Consider the following 23,483-nt stretch of genomic DNA (forward strand, 5'->3'; position numbering starts at 1 on the left):
GATGTCCTTTATAGTATTTTCTTTGTAAAGCAATTTAAAGGTTTTTCGTGAGAAGGAAATAGAGTTTGAAGGTGCAAGCTCAAAAATGCGAATTGTTCTTGTGGTTTATGCTGTTATGTGCTTAAATAATCAGTTTGACCAACATGAGTTAAATATATATATATATATATATATATATATATTATATATATATATATATATCATATCTTTACTGGGTAAAATCGCATCCAAAGAGCTTTGGTTTAACATGGTTTTCGCTAATTCTGTTATGTCAGATTAATAGTCATGGTTTGTTTCCCTTGTTTGTTATTGGGATCTGACATATGCTCAATATATTTGTGTTTTCAACTGAAGGAACTCAGGTATGTTTGAAACAATATATGTTGTCCTTTCATACTTCCAATTGTAAATGTTGCTTGAGGCTTTGAGCATCTTGGAAACCTTAAATTTGATATTTTCTACTCTTTGTCATTCTTAGTTGCTAAAATCCTTTTTACGTATTGATGAAGTTCATACTTTTCATGTATTATTGGGGCTTTGAAGTATGAAAAAGTGACAAATGTGATGACGCTGTTAACGTAATATTTATATGGTACATGATAGTCTTCTTGTGGGTGTTATGGGCAGTGTTTTGAACTTTCTCGATACCGCAGGTGGAACTTCTAGAAGTGCAAAGAAACCTTCTCAAGATAGTAAGGGCTTGCTGGTGTGGCTTTACCAAGCTAAGGGCATACGACACAATTTAAGAAAGGTAAAGGAGGACATCCTTTATATACCACGATTGTGTTGTTATATTTGCTTTTGAATTTTTTAACAGCTATATCTCTTACAATTCCCATTAGTTATAGGGTCATGGAAAATTCAAACTTGCATGTGATAAGGTTTCTGTTATGGTGGTCACAAGTATTTTGTCCCTTTTATGAATTATCTTTTCTATTTTCTTCATCTTAGTAAAATCGAAGAAAAGAAAACCTTTGTTCGTGGTCACGGATTTGCTGAATTGTGACTAGACACAAGACTTGTATGGTCCTGCTAGTGCGGAAGTGGTATAGCTGCTTTATACTTGTAGGTTTCCGGCTTCAAAACGACAATAATTTGAAACTATGGATGCCTTATTTAGATAAACCTAATATAGTTTGTGTATCTTGGAATCTCATCTTTCTTCTTTAAATCTCCATAATTTTTCCAAATTTGGGTAATTAACTTGATACTTTTGGGTAACAATTCATAGGCAGTAGGCATGCAGACTCACTGATAGGTTACATGCTGAAGTGCTATACTACTGTTCTGAATGAGATAGGAAGATCCAAAACAGTTGTTATCATCAACTTGATCCACATTATATTATTATCGTTGCTGACTTCATCCATTTACCTCCAGCCAAGAATTGATTTTGGAACATCAATGCATGACAGTCGGTTTGCACTTCTCAAGTTAGGTCGAAGTTGAAGCTTTCAAATGTCTCATACTTACTCTGTTCTAAGTGCTGCAACTATGTTCGGAATTAGCGTTTAGTTAGTACATCCAAGTAGACTACTCGTCCAATAACTTCTTTGTTGGTCATTGAGAAATTTTTTACTGTCCCTTATTTTCCTTTAATCTTCCTGAAGTTCATAACTTTTTTTTCCTGTTTTCTTTTATCCAGGTAAAAGCATTGGGTTTAGAAACATACATAATGAACATTCTTCGTGATCACTAGGTTTCTGTAGGTTTGTAATATAACAGAGCCTTTTGAAATATTAACTCATGAAGTCTGACGTCTCCCGCTACAATGAATCATCTTGATTTGTGAAGTGTTCTTTTTGCTGGCCTTTGTGTTGGTATGGTCAACTAATTAAAGCTTTAGTCTTTAGGTACACTAGACTTCTAGAGGTTTCAGATAGAATAAAGTTGTGAGAAATATTAATTCATGAAGTCTGACATCTCCCACTACCATAAATTGTCTTGATTTGTGAAGTATTGTTTCTGCCAGCCTTTGTTTGTGTTGGTGTTAGTTTGAGTGAGTTACTTTGTGTATTTGTTGTTTTTGTTTTTGTTTCTATTTGGTTGAGGATCTGAGTTTTTTTTTTGTGTATTTTGTTTTTTGGTTTTATGATTTTGTGTTTGTGTTGATACTTATGTTTGTATCCATGTTTTCAATTTCTTACTTATTATTATTATTATCGTTGTGTATGTGCATGTTCTTGGGTTTGTGTTGATATTTATGGTTGCATTTGGTGTTTGTCTTTGTATAAGTGCTCTTTTTTGTGCTCGCACTCGGAGTTTCTTTTTGGTTTGTGTATTTCTTGTAGTTGTTCCTGGATGGGGATCGTGCATGTGTCTTATTGTACTGCTTGTCTGTGGTTTTTCCTGTGTTCGATCCTCTGTGGATGTCGAGAGCTTGATTTTCCTTGATGGGGAGCATGCATGAAATGAAGGAATGCTTTGATTTCATGGTAATATTGTGGTTTGCTAAGTGTAAACTGCTCATACTATTGGAGTGGGCTTTATACAATATTTTTCTTTGTAATGCATTTGGAAGGGTTCTTCAGTCCAATGGAAATTGAATTTGTAGGTGTAAGCTCCTAAAAGAATAACTCAAACCATGTTCATGTGGTGTATATGGAAATTGCACTCTAATGAGTTTTTGTGGTATTATGTAAGATTAATAATAATCAAGGTCTGCGTCCTTAGTTGCTTCTGGTACTAACGTATGCTCAATACATATGGGTGATCAAAAGGAACCCTTGTATGTTCAAACAATAGTTATTGTCTTTCTACATTTCCAATGTAAGTGTTGTTTGAGCATCTTGAAAACCCTAAATTTGATTTTTTTTTTTACAGTTTCTCATTGTTAGTTTAATGCATTATATGTATTGATGAAGATCCTATTTTTGACGTATTCTTGGTATTTTGAGGTATGAAAAATTACAAAAATGGGATGACATTGTCAAGTGATTCACAAAAAGCTTCGTATTAACAGATTGAGATGTTGTGTTAAGAATAAAATGCTTCCTTGACCCTTTTAATGATTTCGAATGTCTTATACTTTATGGTTGTGTTTGAAGAGAATAACTGAATGTTTATATGGTAATGAAGAGTTCTCTTATGCATGTTTTAGACTTTGTTTTCATCTTTCGTGATTGCGTTCAATGATGTGCTGAGAAACCTGGTCAAGATTTTGAGGACTTACTTGTGTGGCTTCGCAAGGTAAGGGGCATACCACACAGTTTCATAAAAGGTTAAGGGCAGATTTTGGCAGCCCATCTTTTTGTATCATGGCGAATCCAGCAGAAGCTGATGTAATGAGCATTTGTTGATATTTTTCGTTTATTTTTGGCAGGTATGCTGGCGTGAAAACACGCCTTAAAGGATGCTCGTATAAATGCAGGCCCAAGGGCAGAAGAAACTCTTATAGCCTGGTATTTGGGGGTTATCTTCGATCTATGGTTATTAAGTGTGTATTCATAATTCCATTTCTTACAAATGTTTCCTGAATTGTCAATTACTCTTATATCCGAAGAAACAGCTCTTATAGGCCTGGGATAAATGGAGGCCCAATATCAGAAGGAACAACTCTGATGGGCCTGGTATTTGGGGGTTATCTTTGATCTAAGGTTATCAAGTGTATATTCAAAATTCTATTTTCTTGCAAATGTGTGCTGAATTTTCCATAACTTTTTTAAATGAATGCAGATAAAGTGCAACTCGAGAAAGATGCCCTTGGACATTGCAACTCGAGAAAGAGACAATTTACAACTACTAAAATCTTTGATGGACTGCACAACAGCACAAGTATCATCACAGCAGGTTGGTTAGTTCGCTATTTTTGTACACTAATCTTGTTTGTGAATTAAGCCTTTCGTCTTATTCAATGGAATTTATATATGAATCCCAAAAATTTCACAAAAGGAAGAATTAACAAGTGTTGTCAACTCAAGGAGATGTGGTTGCCCTCTTCGTTCTATTTTGAGTCGAATCAATCAAGTCAGCTGTCTTAATGTCGACTAGAATTTAGTTAGGTTTATCATATTATCAAATATAACGTATTCTGACTGGTGTAGAAAAGAAAAACTAGAACTGTGTTATACCAACACCAGCGAGCAATTGAGAACTTGATGCAGATTTAATAGAGTTCAGGATCCCAGCTATGACTGTACAAACCTCAATTTCTTTCAGTAGCTTCATCAAGTTTTGTTCTTACTGAACTGTTTGACCAAGTGAAGCGGGCCCGTAGAATTTGTCGAGAAGCAGTTCAGATGGGAGGAAAGCATTGACTGGAAACCCAACCTGTTGTTGTGTGGTGCCTGGTAAACTGATCATCAAATTACTAATTAAATTTCCAGATTGTTTAGGTGTTTGCCAGTGACTCATTTTTCTTTCTTGCGTTCTCCTTTTTCTCATTTGGAAATAGAAGGGATACTCGATAGCAAGGTATTCTCTAAAATGTGTAATTTTTCGTGTCTGTGTTAATATCTTCATGTTGGGATATGTCATACAATTTCGTTCTTCGATCTGATATTTGGTGATCTAGGCTAAACTCCGCAAGTTTCTCAGTAGTTGAATAAATCTAGATGATCTTTGACTTTTCTAATCGTTCCATTGGACTTGCTAATTTCTTTTTATCTTCCTTTTCATGACAGTTACTCTACAAGGTAAACTGTCCGACGGGTGGTATGGTGGTTCGGGAAGTTAAGCTGAAGTACAAGGTATAACTAGAAGGATGCTAAGTTTTATGAGGATATATTCTCAAACATGAGGAAATTAGACCCTCCTGATTCAAATTCAAATTTAAATTATTCATGTTGTCTTGAGACACCGTAAAATGCTTAACTGGCAGTTTATATTACCAATAGCACAAGGGAGTTTAACCACCAGTGAACATTTAGAGCATTATTGTGTTATTTTTAGAAGTAATAAATATTGTGCTTGGGATATTGCCACATGACTTGTATGGGTAGAGCTTTAGAAGTAAAGTTGTGTTACGTTCATAAAGTTTTCGTCTATGAATCTTGATTTTCACATCTAGGGTTTCTTTAATGTACAGGTTACATCTTCAACCGATCTTTCTGATATTTTGAATCCTACACACGTAAAGTTTGCGGAGTTTTATCATCAATAAATGATTTTAATGGTGCATAATGGAAAGTTCTTCATGTGGTGGCTGGCACGCCAACTCTCTGTCAAGATGAAATTGAGGTCCAAATGTTTTTGATCCTTCCCTTTAATCTTATCAGAATAGAGTTAATATGATTATTATTAATACTAGTTATAAGAAATAACTTTCCAAAACTTCCTAGAATAAATCTCCATACGCCTGTTCAAAGAAAAAAAAAGATGCCTTAACAAATAAGAAGGGAATTTAGAAGATACACACCAAGATCTCTTAGAGCAATTCTAGATGGAAATTGACATTTCACAAAACAAGTAGTTACATACTTACATATATGACATTGCATCTCTACTGCCATTTATTCTCAAATACATTTTATAGCATGTTAAAGCACTAAACTAGCCAGTGGTCTACCTGAACTATTCTTAGTCTTTTTCTTCGTTTTCATTTGTGTTCTTGCTTGTGTTTGTGTTAGTATGGGTGAGTTAGGTTTATATTTGCGTGTATATTTATGTTTTCCTTGCATTTGTTTCTGTATGTATGTGGCTATCGTTGTAAATGGTCTTGTTGGTTGTGTTTGGTTTTTGTGTTTACGTTTGTTCTTCGTGTTCGTATAAGTGTTGTTTGTGCGTTTGTATTTGTGACGTTGTTCATGTATGTGCCTGATTGGTGGTTGTGTTTGAGTTAGAGTTGGAGTTCGGTTCTTGAGTTTGTGTTTTTGTGTGTTTCTACTTGTGCCCTTTTAAATGTGTTTGTCCTGTAAGATTAAAAACCACCTTCACAGATATTTTTTTGGTAATTCAGTTCACTTGAACGTCTCTTTGATTGATTTAGTCACATTTCTTCTTGCAATGTCAACGGTTACAATCAAAATCCAGTTTATCAAGAATTATTGATGCGCTGAAATTCTTCACATTGCGGATTTCAGGTCATATCTGTATGTGTCTTACATTCATTTTAACAAATTGAACTTGGTGAATCTTGATCGAGATTGTCAATCAATCGATGGAAGAAGGAACGACCACAACGACACGTAAAACATGACCACAACTGGTTATAGTCAAATTTAAGTTCATCAAGGACTCGTGCGATTGAACTTCTTGAAGTTTCATGTTTTTGTTTCGATTCCTGAATCTTGATGAAAGAAGACTGGACAACCTCGACCAAGAATGAGGTTGCTTTCTTTGTAAGTACTGTTGAGCTCTTTTATTGAGTGAACCGTTTCTTCATCGAGGACATTAATCCTCCTTAATTCGTATGTCCCTCATGTTGAGGGCTAAATTTTGGTTTATCGACAATGCTAACCCATTAGTAGGATTTTGCGGTTTATAATCATTGTGGATGGAGAGAAGAGACTGTTCTGCCTAAGTTATCATTTTGTGTTAGAACAGTATATGTCAGGTTATTCTAATAAGCATTGACTCATTGAGGAGGGAGAGAAGGTACTTCTTTTTATCCTTTATCTCTTTGCTTTGTTGCCTGAACTTTTTATAGAATTCGTGTTTTTCGGAAATCTCCATTTGGAAATCATTATCTCGTCTACCTTACGTGCAAAATAGGATGGTGTTGTATAAACCTCGATTTCTTGGAGTAGCTGCTTTAAGTTTCTGTTCTTACTGAACAGTTTGCCCAAGTGTAGCAGGCCTGTAGAATTTCTCGGGAAGCAGTTTAGATGAAGAGGATTCTATACGGCAGCACTGTTTTGCCTATACTTTATGGGCACAAAATACTTCAGCATTGACTGCAATAGGGATCCCAACCCGTTCTTGCGTGGTACCTGGTAAGTGATGATCAAATTACTAATTAAATTTTCAGATTGTTTAGATGTTTGCCGATGACTCATTTTTCTTTTTTGCATTTGCCTTTTCCTCCTTTACAAATAGAAGGGAGCCTCGACAACAAGGTATTCTCTAAAATGTGTATTTCTGGTGTTCTGTGTTAATCCTCTTCATGTTAGGATATGTCATACAATTTCGTTCATCGACCGGATATTATCTAGGCTAAACTCCTCATGTTTCTTCAGTAGTTGAATAAAATCTTGTTGATCTTTGACCTTTCTAATCTTTCCATTGAACTTGCTAATACTATCTTTTTAGTTTGTGAAATAGGCAGCTGACTTGATCTAGTACTGCTCTTCTTTGAATAGTTATTTTCCTTTTCATGATAGATACTCTGAGGGGCATTATTGTTGATAACAAGATTGGAAATTGTGCGTGTGAATGTGAAGTCATTGTATAGAACTCTTGAGATTATCTTGGTAAGAGATACATTTTTAACCAATAAATACAGAAACATGCTGAAAAAACAAGAAGAAAAGCTGTGCAAGGCGAATGTCCGAAGGGTCGTATGGTGGTTCGGGAAGAAAGTATAGGTACAAGGTACAAATAGAAGGATTCCATTTCTAAGTTTAATGAGAAAATATTCTGAAACATGAGGAGATTAGACCCTCCTTATTCAAATTTAAATGATGCTAATAATACTCTTCAGGTTTATTTATTTGCGCACATTATTCATGTAGTCTCGATACACCTTAAAACGCTTCACTAGCAGTGAATATTAAGAAACACACAAATGAGTTTAACCGCCAGTGAAAATTTATGTCATTATTGTATTATATTTAGAAATGATAATGTTCTGCTTGGGACTTTGCCACGTGACTTGCATTGGTAGTGTCTTAGAAATAAAGTCATGTTATGTTCGTAAAGTTTTCGTCAATGAATCCTGATTTTTACATCGAGGGTTTCTTTAATGTACAGGTTACATCTTCAACCGAGATATTTTGAATCCTACATATGTAAAGTTTGAAGAGTTTTATCATCAATAAATGATTTTAATGGTGCATAATTGAAAGTTGTTCATGTGGTGGCTGGCACGCCAACTCTCCATCGAGATGCAATTGAGGTCCTAATGTTTTTGCTCCTTTCCTTTAATCTTATCAGAATAAAGTTAATATGATTATTATTAATACTAGTTATAAAAAATAACTTTGAAAAACTTCCTAGAAAAAATCTCCTTACGCCTGTTCAAAGAAACAAAAGATTTTTTTTTTTTGAAAATTTAGATTGAATATATTAAAGAATAAAACTATTTACAAAGTGGGGAGGGACTGTGTGAGTGATGTTTCACGACATCCACGCCTCCCAGTTGACTACTACATCTAGGTAGGATACATTTTTGAATTTGTCAATTCTCCTAATCCAAGAGTAGATTACACCCTTAATATCCTCAATATCCACATCCGAATTGAGATTCTTGTCCTTGAAGATTTTGTTATTCCTATCATACCATAAGCTCCATATAATCGCAGCCGGAACTAGTTTCCAAACCTCCCTTCTATGTTTTCTCTTTAACAGTCCATCCCATTGAGTTATCATGCTGCTGATGGAGTTAGGGGGGCACCACTGTATTTCCAGGCCCTTAACAAAATACCTCCAAATACTAGCTGCCACCCGGCAGTGGAGGAATAGGTGATCAGCCGATTCCTCCTCTTCCTTACATAAGATGCACCTATTTGGAATTTGGAAACCCCTTCTCTTGAGTGCATCCACTGTGGGGATTTTCCGGACCAGGACAGCCCACACAAAGAAGCCTACCCTCGGGGGCAAGGTCTTAATCCAAGCTGATTTGGATATACAAGGATCAAGGAGAAGGTCATCTTTGTCCAACCTTTTATAGCAGTTTGCGACGGATAAGGGTTCATTCTCCGCAACTGACCAGACTCGAGTGTCCGGATTATCCGAAGGCTTCACTTCTTGAAGAATTTGCAACAACTGGAAGTATTGCTGCATCTCCCAGTCATTAAGGTTTCTCCTTATTACTATGTCCCAAGTATTGCTAGCTAAGTCAAACATCTCTGCCACAGTAGCTCTTGGTCTTAAAGCCAACCTGAAAATGTCCGGGAAGCTATCTTTTAAGCTGCTCGAGCCAATCCACCTATCCGTCCAAAAAATTATTTTGAGGCCATCTCCTAGGACCCATTTAGTAATGGTGTGATAGTCTTTCAAATTGGCTATGATTCCCTTCCAAACTCCACAACCGAAAGTTGTTTGTTTGCACTTTTTGACCCAAAGGTTGCTGCTATTTCCATATTTGCTAGAAATAACCTTCTGCCACAGTTGGTTCTTTTCCTGGTCCATCCTCCATAGCCACTTAGTAAGAAGGGCTTGATTCATGTACTCCAGGTTCTTCACCCCCATACCTCCCTTCCTTTTACTCGTTCTAACCTGATTCCAATTCATCCAATGCAATCTTTTACCTCAAAGAAACAAAAGATATCATAATAAATAAGAAGGGAAATTTAGAAGAAACACACCAAGATCTCTTAGAGCAATTTTAGACGGAAATTGACATCTCACAAAACAAGTAGTTATATATATGGCATTGCATCTCTATTGCCATTTATTTGCAATATAATTCAATTTGTAGCATGTTAAAGCACTAAACTAGCCATTTGTCTTCCTGAACTATTCTTATAGTCCTTTGTTCTCTTTCATTTGTGTTCTTGCTTGTGTTTGTGTTAGTTGTTTTGCGTTGTGGGGTTATATTTGCGTATATATTTATGTTTCTCTTTGCATTTGTTTTTGTATGTATGTGGATATCGTTGTACATGGTGTTTGTGGTTAGTTTCTGTTTTATGTTTGTTCTTCATGTTCGTATAAGTGCTCTTTGTGGTCCTGTTCATGTATGTGTTTGATTGGTGGTTCTGTTCGAGTTAGAGTTAGAGTTCGGTTCTTGTGTTTGTGTATTTTTGTATGTGTTTGTATAACTGTTTGCTATTGTGTCTTGTGGCTATATTTATATTTTGCTGGAATTCATTTTTGTATGTGTTTGTGGTCGTGGGTGTGGTGTTTGTGGTTATGTTTGGTTTTTGTTTTGAAGTTAGTTCCTTGTGTTTGTAGGAGTGTTTGTTTGTGCGTTAATATTTGTGTTCGGGTACCTTTTTTTGTTTGTGTTTGTATAAGTGCCCGTTTTTGTTTGATTGGTGGTTGTGTTTGAGATAAAGTTGAAGTTTTTCAGATGTTGCACTTGCTCCAGGATGGGATGCATATTCGTTTTTTTTTGAAAATTTGAATGCATATTCGTTTCATGTAGAGATTTACATTAATATTTGTCAAGTTTGGAGTTGGATTTAAATGTCGTGGAATTTGATACTAACTCATTAACAACCATTTTTGACTCCGCCTGTCCAAATTTTGGCTTGTTATGCCGACTCCAAGCCTGGAAAAGGAGGGAAGATGATTCCTGTTCTTAGTTGTTTTTAAGAAAATTTCCTATCAGAGTTAAGGCGACGAGTTCTGGAAGGAGTTTCACCAGACGACGATGCTGGGAGTGTTGTAGATTACTTAATTGGAGGAGATCCAATTTTCGGCTGGTAGTGTTTTTGTTGAGTGAACCGTTCTTCTTTATTGTTGAATCTTTGATCTTTTTGAGTTAATTAGGTCGATTTTATGCAAATGTAAGATTAATTTCTTCCTTAATTCCAATGTCCCTCATTCGGTTATCAACAATGCTAACACTGTCTACTGTGGAGGGAGAGAAGGTACTTTTATTCTCAATCTCTTGCTTTTTGTTAGAACGGTGTATGACAGGTTAATCAAATAACCATTAAGAAGGGAGAGAAGGTACTTTTCTTCTCAATCTCTTGCTTTTTATGCCCGTATTTTTCCAGAATTCGTGTTTTAGGAAATTTCCTGGTGGATTTCATCTAACCTTTGAGAATCTTTTGCTTCGAGGTGGTATTGTCCAAACAAAATGAAAGATGGAGTAGTTATCTTGAAGGTTCATTTGGTTGATAATTTAAATGTGAGAATCTCAAATATGTAATTTATTGGACCAAATGAAGTCAACTGTAGAATAGAACCCTAACTAATTATCCTTTTTTTTGTAGAATCTCAAACAAAATTTTGACTTCTTTTTCTTCATATTTGTAGGTGCAAGAGAATGTAAAGCATATCACTTACCTTATCAAATCTGCGAGTGCTTGTAAAGAATCTCAAACAAAATTTTGACTTCTTTTTCTTCATATTTGTAGGTTCAGGCCACGTTCTCGTGGTTTATGCTGTTATATGCTTAAATAATCCTTTTGACCATATCATATCTTTACAGGAAGATCACATCCTAGGAGCTTTGGTTTAACCTGATTTTCGCTAAATTCCGCTATACTATTATGTCAGAAAAATAATCATGGTTTGTGTCCCTTGTTTGTTATTGAGATCTGACATATGCTCAACATATTTCCGTTTTCAACTAAAGGAACTCAGGTAGGTGTGAAACGATACATAGTGTTCTTTCATACTTCCAATTATAAATGTTGCTTGCGGCTTTGAGCATCTTGGAAACCTTAAATTTGATGTTTTCTATGCTTTGTCATTGTTAATTGTTTAAATGCATTTTATTTATTGTTAAGTTCATACTTTTCATGCATTATTGGGGTTTTGAAGAATGAAAAATGAAAAATGTAATGACGTTGTTAGCGTAATATTTCTTTGGTAAATGATAGTCTTACTGTTTTGAACTTTCTTGATACCGCAGGTGGAACTTCTGGAAGTGCTAAGAAACCTTTTCAAGATAGTAATGACTTGTTGGTGTGGCTTTACATACCACGGAATTTCAGAGAAGGTAAAGGAGGAGAACCTTTCTGTATCACGATTCTCTTGTTATATTTGCTTCCGAATTTTCTAGCAGCTATATTTCTTACATTTCGCATGCTACGTAGGTGGCTTGAGAACTCAAACTGGCATGTGATAAGGTTTCTTTTATGGTGGTCACAAGTATTTCGTCCCTTTTATGAACTATCTTTAATTTTTTCTTCATCTTAGTAAGGTTAAATTGTAGAAGGTAAAATCAAAGAAAAGATAACCTCTGTTCGTGATCTGGGATTTGCTGAACTATGACTTGCAAGAACACTTGTGTAGACTTACTAGTGCGAAAGTGTTATAGATGCCTTATTTTTGTAGGTTTTCGGCTTCAGAACGACAACTGTTTGGAACTACGGATGACTTATTCAAATAAATCTAATCTAGTTTATATATCTTGGAATTAAGTATAGCTTGGCTTTCCTCAAATGCTCTCTGATTCGCATGCATACTCTTTTTTGTTGGACAATTATCAAATAAGCTTTTCATTAGCGTAATCTTTTGGAAGAATGACCCATTTCTTTATAGTTGAAACCTTCTACGAGGAATTTCTTTTTCTTTTGTTATTTATTACTATAAGATTTTCTTTGTTTGATTACTGGGTTTGATTTCGTTATGACCATCTTGATGTTTTTGATAAATTTTTTAAAATTACGTTGGTAGGAAGAGATTTAGTGCAGATTTTTAGCTGATGTTCAGATTGCGGACTTTTTTGTTGTTGTTGTTCATTGGTCCATTATGACACTTAATAGATTTCTCAACCTCACAATGAGAGACACTTTCATGCCGTCTGGTGCTATTGCGAGTGGAAGAGTTGTTTCTTGTTTGCTCTCATCTCATCATTTTAGAGATTCCTATCTAAATTGTTGTAGATACGAAACATATACATATATTTCGGTTTTTGTTCAACCTAGCCTTCAGCTGAGGCCTTTAAATATCTCGTATTCTCACTGGTGTAAAGAAGCAGCAGTAGAACTACGTTATACCAACACCAGCGAGCAACTGAGAACTTGATGCAGATTTAACAGAGTTCAGTATCCCAGGTATGACTGAGCAAACCTCGATTTCTTTTAGTAGCTTTATCAAGTTTCTGTTCTTACTGAACTGTTTCACCAAGTGAAACGGGGCTTGTAGAATTTTTCGAGAAACGGGTTAGCTTGGGTTATACTTGATTGGGGACAAATTGCTTGCATTGACTGCGACTGGAATCACAATCTGTTCCTGCGTGGTACTTGTGATTGATGACCACAATTACTCTTTAAATATCCAAATTGATTAGGTATATGTCAGTGACTCATTTTCTTTTTCTCATTTGCAGATAGAAGAGAGCCCCAACAGTACGATATTCTATTAAGTGTGTAATTCTCATATTCTGTGGTAATTTCTTTTCGTGACAGATACTCTGAAGGGCATTATCATTGATAACAGGATTGAGAATTGAGAGTGTGAATGTGAAGGCGTTCTATTGACTGTCTTAACTCAAACTCGACATGAAGAAACTCTTGGGATTATCCTGGTAACAGACATACATTTTTAACCAATAAATACAGAAAACATGCTGGAAAAACGTGATTGAGAAAAACGCAAGTAAAATGTCTGATGGGTTACATATATGATGCATCTCAAATGGTAAAGCACTAGACTCTGGTCTTCCTCAACTATTTTTGTAGTCCTTTTGTTCTTTTTCATTTATGGTCTTGTTTTTCGCTGTGTTAGTTTGGGTGAGTTTGTGTTTTTCGGTTTAGATTTGTGGTATATATTTATGTTTCTCTTGACATATATTTTTGTATGTTTTTGTGCTTGTGGATGTTACTGTTTCTGGTGTTTGTGGTTGTGTTTGGTTTTTTCTGTTTATGTTTGTTGTTCATGTTCATAAGTGATCGTTTTTTGCGTTTGTGTTCCTGTTCATGTATGTCCTTGTTTGGTGGTTTTGTGTATTTGTGTGTTTGTTTGTGTTCGTATAACTTTTCATTTTTGGGTTATACTTGTGGTTCTGTCGGCATTTTTTTTTGTAAGTGGTTGTGTTTAAGGTCGCGAGTGTGGTTGTGTTTGGTGTTTGTGGTAGTGTTTGATTGTTGTGCTTGTTGTCTGTGCTCGTAAAAATGTTTAGTCGTTTGTACATTTCTATTTGTGTTCCTATTCATGTTTGTCTCTGGTTGGTGGTTTTGGTTGAGTTAGAGGCAGAGTCTTGTGCTTGCATTTGTGTTTGTGTGTTTGTTTGTGTTCATATAACTGTTCACTTTTTGATATGTATTTTTCTTTCTCTTGGAAATTGTTTTTGTATGTGTTTGCGGTAGTGGTTATGGTTATGTTTATGTTTGGTGTTTGTAGTTGTGTTTGGTGTTCTTGGTTGTATTTGGTTTTTGTCTTTAAGTTTGTTCTTTGTGCTTGTATAAGTGTTAGTTTGTGCATTGATATTTTTGTTCATGTTCCTTTTTGTGTTCGGTTGGTGGTTTTGTTTGACTCAGTGTTGGAGTTGGTGCTCGTGTTTGTGTATTTGTGTTCGTTTTTTGTTTCTATTTGCCGTCATTGTTCTATGTGTTGGAGTGGTGGTTGTGTTTGATAGCATTGGAGTTTATCTGTGTGTAGATGTTTCTATACTTATTCAAGGGTGAATGCATATTCGTTTCATGTACACATTTTACATTAATATTCATTCCAGAATTTGATACTGCCTCACTGACAACCATTTTTAGCTCCGCCTATCCCAAGTTTTGTACTTGTTAAACCTGGAAACGAGGGAATTTGTTTATAAGAAAAATGTCCCATCAGAGTTAAGATAATGAAATCAGGAAGGAGTTTCAACAGTCAAATTTGGTCCTTCCCAAGTTTTGTACTTCTTATGGCCATCTCCAAGCCCCGTAAAAGGATGGAAGATGATTCTTGCTCTCAGTTATTTTTACGAAATAATTCCCATCAGGGTTAAGATAATATGTTTCGGAAGGAGTTTCGCCAGTCGAATTCGGGTCTTTCCATGCACTTCAAGATTCTGGCACTGTTGTTGATTACCTAATTGGAGGAGATTTAATTTCCAAATCGCGTAGTTTCGCTTATGGAGATGTTATCCTATGCCCATGGACTAAATGAATTATCAGGTTTGCAGGTATAGAATCAAGTTCCAATGATGATTTTTGTTTCTTGCTTCTTTCCTTTTATCCTCGGAGAAGATTTCGTCTATACGGTTGCTTTGCAGATTGATGCTGCTACAAACCTGGAAACTTTGGTGGGACTGCTTTCAACGGTAAGGGAAACTGTGTAGCTATCACATTTCAGTCTCTTAAAGATGCAGTTTGGTGTTCCGTATTGTCCGTCTAGTCTTCTGAGTTTAAAGTTTCTTCTAAAATTCTAAGCATTTCTCCTAGTTTGTATGTTTTTCCCAACTCTTGGGGTTGAGTGGCAGATGGAAATCGAGCTACCTTTGCTAGAGTTTCAGTTTTTCAAACCATCGGATGTGAATTAGCTTTAATGGGATTGATATTGCTAATGATTGAACAGGCAAGCAAATTCACTTGGAATTCTGATGAAATTTCTTAACTTTTTAGACTACTCTGTCGAGAGACACACAGAGTTTGCACTTATCAAGTTGGTTCGAAGTTGAAGTTCTCAAACCTCTCATACTTGGGTTCATATTTAGTCTTACTCTGTTCTAAGTGCTGCAACTATGTTCGGAATTTGCATTTATATATCCAAGTAAACTACTCGTCCAGTAACTTCTTTGTTGGTTCTTGAGAAATTTTTATGCTCCCTTATTTTCCTTTAATCTTCTGAAGTTCTTGACTTTTTTTCCTGTTTATTTTATCCACGTAAAAGCGTTGGGTTTAGCAACATACATAATGAACATTCTTCGTGATCAGTAGGCTCTTAGAGGTTTGTAATATAACAAGGCCTTTTGAAATATTAACTCATGAAGTCTGACGTCCCCACTACAATAAATCATCTTGATTAGTGAAGTGTTATTTTTGCTGACCTTTGTTTGTGTTGGTGTTGTAGTTTGAATTCTTGACCTATGGTCAACTAATTAAAGCTTTGAATCCACTTTTATTGATTGACTGCCTATCAAAATCCACTTTTATTGATTGACTTTGTTGCATTGACATCTATTTGATTGTTGTTTGTTTTATTCAAGCATGTTAACAGATCTCACTCCTTGCATCTCTTGTTGAGAAGGTACGTTTTTCATTTCGTGGAACTTTTATGGTTTGCTAATTCTACACTACTGATATTATTAGATGTCCTTCACTCAACTGGTCTTTTCTTTGTAAAGCAATTTAAAGGTTTTCCGTTAATTGGAATTAGAGTTTGAAGGTGCAAGCTCAAAAACGTGAATCCAGAACGTGTTATGTATTTCGTCCCTTTTATTAATTGTTTTCTATATTTTTTCATCTTAGTACATACCAACCTTATGCATGTTATGAGCTGATGTAAGGTTAGACTGTAGAAAGTAAAGTCAAAGAAAAGTAAACCTTTGTTCGTGATATGGGATTTGCTGAATTATGACTAGCCCGAACACTTGTTAGTCCTACTAGGGCAAAAGTGGTATAGATTTATTGATGCCTTATTCAAGTAGGTTTCCAGTTTCAGAGCGACAACTGGTCGAACTATGCATGACTTATTCAGGTAAATCTAATATAGTTTGTATATCTTGGATACTCATTTTCTTCTTTAAATCTTCATAATTTTTCCAAATTCGGGTCATTAACTTGATACTTCCCGGTAACAATTCGCAGGCACTAGTTATGCGGGCACACTGATAGGTTACATGCTGAAGTGCTATACTACTGTTCTGAATGAGATACGAAGATCCAAACAGTTGTTATCATCATCTTGATGCACATTATATTATTATCGTTGCTGACTTCATCCATTTACCTCCAGCCAAGAATTGATTTTGGAACATCGATGTATGAAAGTCATTTTGCACTTATCAAGTTAGTTCAAAGTTGAAGCTCTCAAAGCTCTCATACTTGGGATCAGATTAAGGCTTTTTCCTGTTTTGTGTGCTGCAATCATGTCCGAAATTAGCATTTAGTTAGTATATCCAAGTAGACCACTAGTCCGATAATTTCCTTGTTGGTCCTTGAGATATTTTTTTTTCTTTAATCTTGCTGAAGTTCTTTTCCTGTTTTATTTCATCCAGGTAAAAGATATGGTGAATCTAGCAAAATACATGATGAATATTCTTCGTGGTCACTAGGCTTCTAAAGGTTTGTGAAATATTAACTCATGAAGTCTGACGTCTACCACTACCATAAATAATCTTGATTTCTGAAGTGTTGTTCTCGTCGGCCTTCTTTTTTGTTGGTGTTGTAGTTTGAATTCTTGACCTATGGTCAGCTAATTAAAGCTTTACCTTTAGGTACAGTAGACTTCTAGAGGTTTCTGGTAGGATAAAGTTGTGAGAAATATAAACTCATGATGTCTAAAACAAAATTTTGACTTGCTCTTGTGTAGACATCTTTTGTTTTCTTATTTTGGAGCTGGAAGAGAATGTAGATTATATCACTTGTCAACTCTGTGAGTGCTTTTAGTAAAAACACGAAGGTTGTTATGCACATGGGCATTTATCTCTCTCTGTTTTTGATAAATTGGTACATGTACATAAAACTCTAAATACATGTTTTGCAAGATAGGAATGCCGAGGTGGTAGATACCTCTATAGTATGCTGATGACACTTCAGAGGGATGTCACTGTTCTGCTTAAGTTATCATTTTGTGTTAGAACATTATATGACAGGTTATTCAAATAACCACTAAGAGGAAGACTTTTTATCCTCGATCTCTTTGCTTTGTTGCCTGATTGTTCCAAAATTCGTGTTCTCGGAAATCTCTAGTGGGACTCATTATCTCGTCTATCTTACGTGCAAAGCAGTTACTTTAAGAATATTTTTTGCTTCGAGTAAAATGAAAACTGGAGTAGTTATCTTGGAGGTCTGGAGTAGTTCCGTCATATAGTTCGGCCGATAGTTTGTAAATTTGTAGTATATTTTAAATGTCTAATCTTATTGAACCAAATTAAGCAAATTGTAGTGTAAAACTCTAATTAATTATCTAGTTTTTGGAGAATTTGGAACAAGATTTTTGACTTGCTCTTGTGTAGACTTCTTTTGCTTCTAATTTTGTAGCTGCAACTCTGCAAGAGAATGTAGATTAGATCAGCGTTGTCAACTCCACAAGTGCTTTTAGTACAAACGTAAAGGTTGTAATGGACATGGCGTTTATATCTCTCTGTTTTTGATAAATACTTGACTTACATGTGTATCAAACTATAAATACATGTTATGCATGTTAGTCATGCCAAGGTGGTAGATACCTCTAGAGTAAGTTGATGGCACTTAAGAGGGATGGTTATTATGGAAAAAGTATGAAGGATATGGGAGTTACCAATATTGTGTGTATTCACATCTCCTTTGTTTTATTTCATTTGCTCTTTTATATCGTATCTTAGTTGATACTACTATCATTCATCTATTAAGACTATTTTTTTATAGAAATGCTTATGCCTAGTGACTAATTGACAAAATTTTCAGTTTTTAGTTACTTTAAGTTTTCACCATGCAGTAAATACCTTGTTCATGACAAATAATTGTATATGACGGGATAATGCTTATTACCAATGGAGCAATGGGATAGATCATAGATATGAACCGAAGTCATAAGTAGCTTCTAGCGACAATTGATAAAAGGCATTTTAAATGTGCTTGTCTTGTTGTTCAATTAGGATAGAACTGGCGTTTTATATGTATGTCCCGTATAAGATTAAAGATCTCTACTGGGCCCCTTACCCATATGTGATCACAGAAAGACAATATTAGGAATCAAAAGAGAGTATTTAGTTTTAATGCTTGCCTAGTAACCTTAGATGATCCCTGGACTGTGAACTGGTGTCTATGATTCAAGAATTCATGAAAAATCTGGTGCAACCTTGGGTATCTCAATACTTGGTCTTTGGGTTTTGTTGAGAGTCATTACTATCATTTTCTTACTGCACATGTGCATTCATTCACATATTTATGCACAAAAACATGTAAAACTGGACCGGCGTAGCTTTGAATCCATTTTTATTGATTGACTGCCTAGCAAAATCCACTTTTATTGATTGACTTTGTTGCATTGACATCCACTTGATTTATGTTGGTTTTATTCAAGCATGTTAACAGATCTCACTCCTTGCATCTCTTGTTGAGAAGGTACGTTTTTCATTTCGTGGAACTTTTATGGTTTGCTAATTCTACACTAATGATATTATTAGATGTCCTTCACTCAACTAGTCTTTTCTTTGAAAAGCAATTTAAAGGTTTTCCGTTAATTGGAATCAGAGTTAGAAGGTGCAAGCTCAAAAACGTGAATTCAGACCATGTTCTCGTGGTTTATGCTGTTATGTGCTGAGATAATCAGTTAGACGGTCTAACTTAGACCAACACGAGCTATATATCATATCCTCACAGGATAAGATCCAAAAAAAATTGGGACTTGACATCTGCTCAACATATTTGGGTTTTCAACTTTAAATGTTTGAAGCAATATATATTGTCCTTTCATACTTCCAATTGTAAATGTTGCTTGAGGCTTTGAGCATCTTGGAAACCTTAAATTTGATATTTTCTACTCTTTGTCATTCTTAGTTGTTAAAATCCTTTTTATGTATTGATGAAGTTCATACTTTTCATGTATTATTGGGGCTTTGAAGTATGAAAAAGTGACAAATGTGATGACGCTGTTAACGTAATATTTATATGGTACATGATAGTCTTCTTGTGGGTGTTATGGGCAGTGTTTTGAACTTTCTCGATACCGCAGGTGGAACTTCTAGAAGTGCAAAGAAACCTTCTCTAGATAGTAAGGGCGTGCTGGTGTGGCTTTACCAAGCTAAGGGCATACCACGTAATTTAAGAAAGGTAAAGGAGGACAACCTTTATATATCACGATTGTGTTGTTATACTGAATTTTTTGACAGCTATATCTCTTACATTTCCCACTAGTTATAGGTGGATGGAAAACTCAAACTTGCATGTGATAAAGTTTCTGTTATTATGGTCACTAGTATTTTGTCCCTTTTATGAATTATCTTTTCTATTTTCTTCATCTTTGTGAAATCGAAGAAAAGAAAACCTTTGTTCGTGATCAGGGATCAGCTGCATTGTGACTAGCTACAAGACTTGTATAGTCCTACTAGTGCGGAAGTGGTAGAGCTGCCTTATTCTTGTCGGTTTCCGGCTTCAAAACGACAATAATTTGGAACTATGGATGACTTATTTAGGTAAACCTATTATAGTTTGTGTATCTTGGAATCTCATCTTTCTTCTTTAAATCTTCATAATTTCTCCAAATTTGGGTCATTAACTTGATACTTTAACAATTCGTAGGCACTAGGCATGCAGACTCACTGATAGGTTACATGCTGAAGTGCTATACTACTGTTCTGATTGAGATACGAAGATCCAAACAGTTGTTATCATCATCTTGATCCACATTATATTATTATCGTTGCTGACTTAATCCATTTACCAGCTGCCAAGAATTGATTTTGGAACATCAATGCATGAAAGACAAATTGCACTTTCAAGTTAGGTCGAAGTTGAAACTCTCAAATCTCTCGTACTTATTCTGTTCTAAGTGCTGGAACTATGTTCGGAATTAGCATTTACTTAGTATATCCAAGTAGACTACTCATCCAAATAACTTCCTTGTTGGTCCTTGAGAAATTTTTTACGCTCCCTTATTTTCCTTTAATCTTCCTGTAGTTCTTAATTTTTTTTTCTTTGCTGTTTTATTTTATCCAGGTAAAAGCGTTGGATTTAGAAACATACATAATGAACATTCTTCGTGATCACTAGGCTTCTAGAGGTTTGTAATATAACAGAGCCTTCTGAAATATTAACTCATGAAGTCTGACGTCTCCCACTACAATGAATTATCTTGATTTGTGAAGTGTTGTTTTTGCAGGCCTTTGCTTTTGTTGGTGATCTACTTTGAACTCCTGACTTATGGTCACCTAATTAAAGCTTTAGCCTTTAGGTATACTAGACTTCTAGAGGTTTCAGATAAAATAAATTAGTGAGAAATATTAACTCACCAAGTGTGAGATCTCCCACTACCATAAATTGTCTTGATTTGGAGTATTGTTTCTGCCGGCCTTTGTTTGTGTTGGTGTTAGTTTGAGTGATTACTTTGTGAATTTGTTGTTTTTGTTTTTGTTTCTATTTGTTTGAGGCTTTGAGTTTTTTTTTTCCTTTGTGTATTTTGTTTTCGGTTTTATGTTTTTGTCGTTGTGTATGTGCATGTTCTTGGGTTTGTGTTGGTATTTATGGTTGCATTTGGTGTTGTGGTCTGTGAATGTCGAGAACTTGATTTTCCTTGATGCGGAGCATCCATGAAATGAAGGTATGCTTTCGTTTCATGGTAATATTGTGTTTTGCTAAGTGTAAACTGCTCATACTATTAGAGTGGACTTTGTACAATATTTTTCTTTGTAATGCATTTGGAAGGGTTCTTCAGTCCAATGGAAATGGAATTTGAAGGTGTAAGCACCTAAAGGACGAACTCAGACCATGTTCATGTGGTGTACTCTCTTGTATGCTTAAATAATCATTGCACACTAATGAGTTTTTGTGGTATTATGTAGGATTGATAATAATCAAGGTCTGCTTACTTGGTTGTTGCTGGTACTAACGTATGCTCAATACATATGGGTGATCAAAAGGAACCCTTGTATGTTCAAACAGTAGTTATTGTCTTTCTACATTTCCAATGGTAAATGTTGTTTGAGCATCTTGAAAACCCTAAATTTGCTTTTTTTTTTTTTTTTTTTTTTTTTTTTTTTACAGTTTCTCATTGTTAGTTTAATGCGTTATATGTATTGTTGAAGATCCTATTTTTGAATTATTCTTGGGATTTTGAAGTATGAAAAAGTACAAAATTGGATGACATTTGTCAAGTGATTCACAAAAAGCTTCGTATTAACAGATTGAGATGTTGCGTTACGAATAAAATGCTTTTTCGACCCTTTTAATGATCTCGAGTGTCTTATATTTGTTGGTTGTGTTTGAAGAGAATAACTGAATGTTTATATGGTAATAAAGAGTTTTCTTATGCATGTTTTAGACTTTGTTTTCATCTTTCGTGATACTGCAGGTTTTGTTCAATGATGTGCTGAGAAACCTTCTCATGATTTTGAGGACTTACTGGTGTGGCTTCGCAAGGTAAGGGCATACCACACAGTTTCATAAAAGGTTAAGGGCAGAGTTTGGCAGACCATCTTTTGTATCATGGGGTGTTGTTATACTTGCTCCAAAATTCACTGGCAACTATATTTTTTTTTACATTCCCATACTTTGGAGGTGGATTCAAAACTCAACCGGCATATGATAAGGTTTCTCTTATTGTGGTAACAGGTATTTCGTCCCTTTTTTGACATTGATTTTTTATTTTTATCCTATTAGTTTATATATTTCTATACAACCTTATCCACGTCATGAGCTATTATAAGTTTGGGCTTTAGAAGGTAATATAGAAGGAAAAAAAACTATCGCTCGTGTTCAAGGGTTCACGGAAACATGACTAGGAAGAATACGGGTACTGTTCTACCATTGCAATAGTGGTGTGGATTCCCTATTTTGTATGTTTCTGTCTTTAGAACGATTGCAACTCGGACTATATGACTTAATTTTGGGAATCTCCGAAAGTAAAATTTTATGATGTCCATGGGCATTCAATCTCCATAGCTTTTGAAATTTTTGGTCATTAACTTGATAATTTTAGGTAACATCTTGTAGGTAACCTGACACACAGATTCACTTCTGAATGAGAAAGGGCGTTTAATAATGTTTTTTCATTTCTTGACGCTCTGTTTTAATCTCTCTTTGATATTTCCTGAATTTCTTTCTTTGCTTATTTTCCTTTTTTTTTCGTATCAGGCAAAAACTTCGGTGAATCCAGCAGAAGCTAATGTAATGAACATTTGTTGATGTTTTTCCTTTATTTTTGACAGGTATGCTGGCGAGAAAACACGCCTTAAAGGATGCTCGTATAAATGCAGGCCCAAGGGAAGAAGAAAACAACTCCTATAGCCTGGTATTTGGGGGTTATCTTCGATCTATGGTTATCAAGTGTATATTCATAATTCCATTTTCTTACAAATGTTTGCTGAATTGTCAATTACTCTTATAGCAGAAGAAACAACTCTTATAGGCCTGGGATAAATGGATCCCCAATATCAGAAGGAACAACTCCGATGGGCCTGGTATTTGGGGGTTATCTTTGATCTAAGGTTATCAAGAGTATATTCAAAATTCTATTTTCTTGCAAATGTGTGTAACTCGGGAAAGATTCCCTTGGACATTGCAACTCTTGAAAGATGCCCTGCGACATTGAAACTCGAGAAAGAGACAATTTACAACTACTAAATTCTTTGATGGACTGCACAAGTATCATCACAGCAGTTTGGTTAGTTCACTATTTTTTTACACTAATCTTGTTTGTGAATAAGCCTTTCGTCCTATTCTCTGGCATTTATATATGAATCCGAAAAACTTTCACAAAAAATAGAATTAACAAGTGTTGTACACTCGAGGAGATTTGGTTGCCCTCTTCATTCTATTTTGAGTCGAATGAATTAAGGCAGCTGTAGTAATGTCGACTAGAATTTAGTTAGGTTTATCATACTATCAAACATAACGTATTCTCACTGGTGTAAAAAAGCAAAACTAGAACTATGTTATAACAACACCAGCAAGCAACTGAGAAGTTGATGCAGATTT

General features: G+C 35.2%; 3 long non-coding RNA genes across 3 annotated transcripts; all 3 read left to right on the plus strand.

Moving 5' to 3' along the window:
• Positions 1-199: 199 nt before the first annotated feature.
• Positions 200-22,887, plus strand: LOC147538591 (uncharacterized). The gene is made up of 8 exons (XR_015225226.1): positions 200-751; positions 6,021-6,534; positions 6,652-7,993; positions 19,525-19,984; positions 20,091-20,385; positions 20,508-21,477; positions 21,859-21,926; positions 22,715-22,887. It is a non-coding gene; the product is annotated as an uncharacterized LOC147538591 (long non-coding RNA).
• Positions 3,393-5,315, plus strand: LOC147538592 (uncharacterized). The gene is made up of 5 exons (XR_015225225.1): positions 3,393-3,401; positions 3,509-3,569; positions 3,676-3,789; positions 4,623-4,688; positions 5,027-5,315. It is a non-coding gene; the product is annotated as an uncharacterized LOC147538592 (long non-coding RNA).
• On the plus strand, positions 13,378-16,920 carry LOC147538593 (uncharacterized). The gene is made up of 3 exons (XR_015225227.1): positions 13,378-16,344; positions 16,455-16,769; positions 16,865-16,920. It is a non-coding gene; the product is annotated as an uncharacterized LOC147538593 (long non-coding RNA).
• Positions 22,888-23,483: the final 596 nt, after the last annotated feature.

Source organism: Eschscholzia californica, unplaced genomic scaffold (genome assembly GCF_041429995.1).
Source record: "Eschscholzia californica isolate CP2 unplaced genomic scaffold, dmEscCali1.0.p SCAF_5, whole genome shotgun sequence".
NCBI lineage: Eukaryota > Viridiplantae > Streptophyta > Magnoliopsida > Ranunculales > Papaveraceae > Eschscholzia > Eschscholzia californica.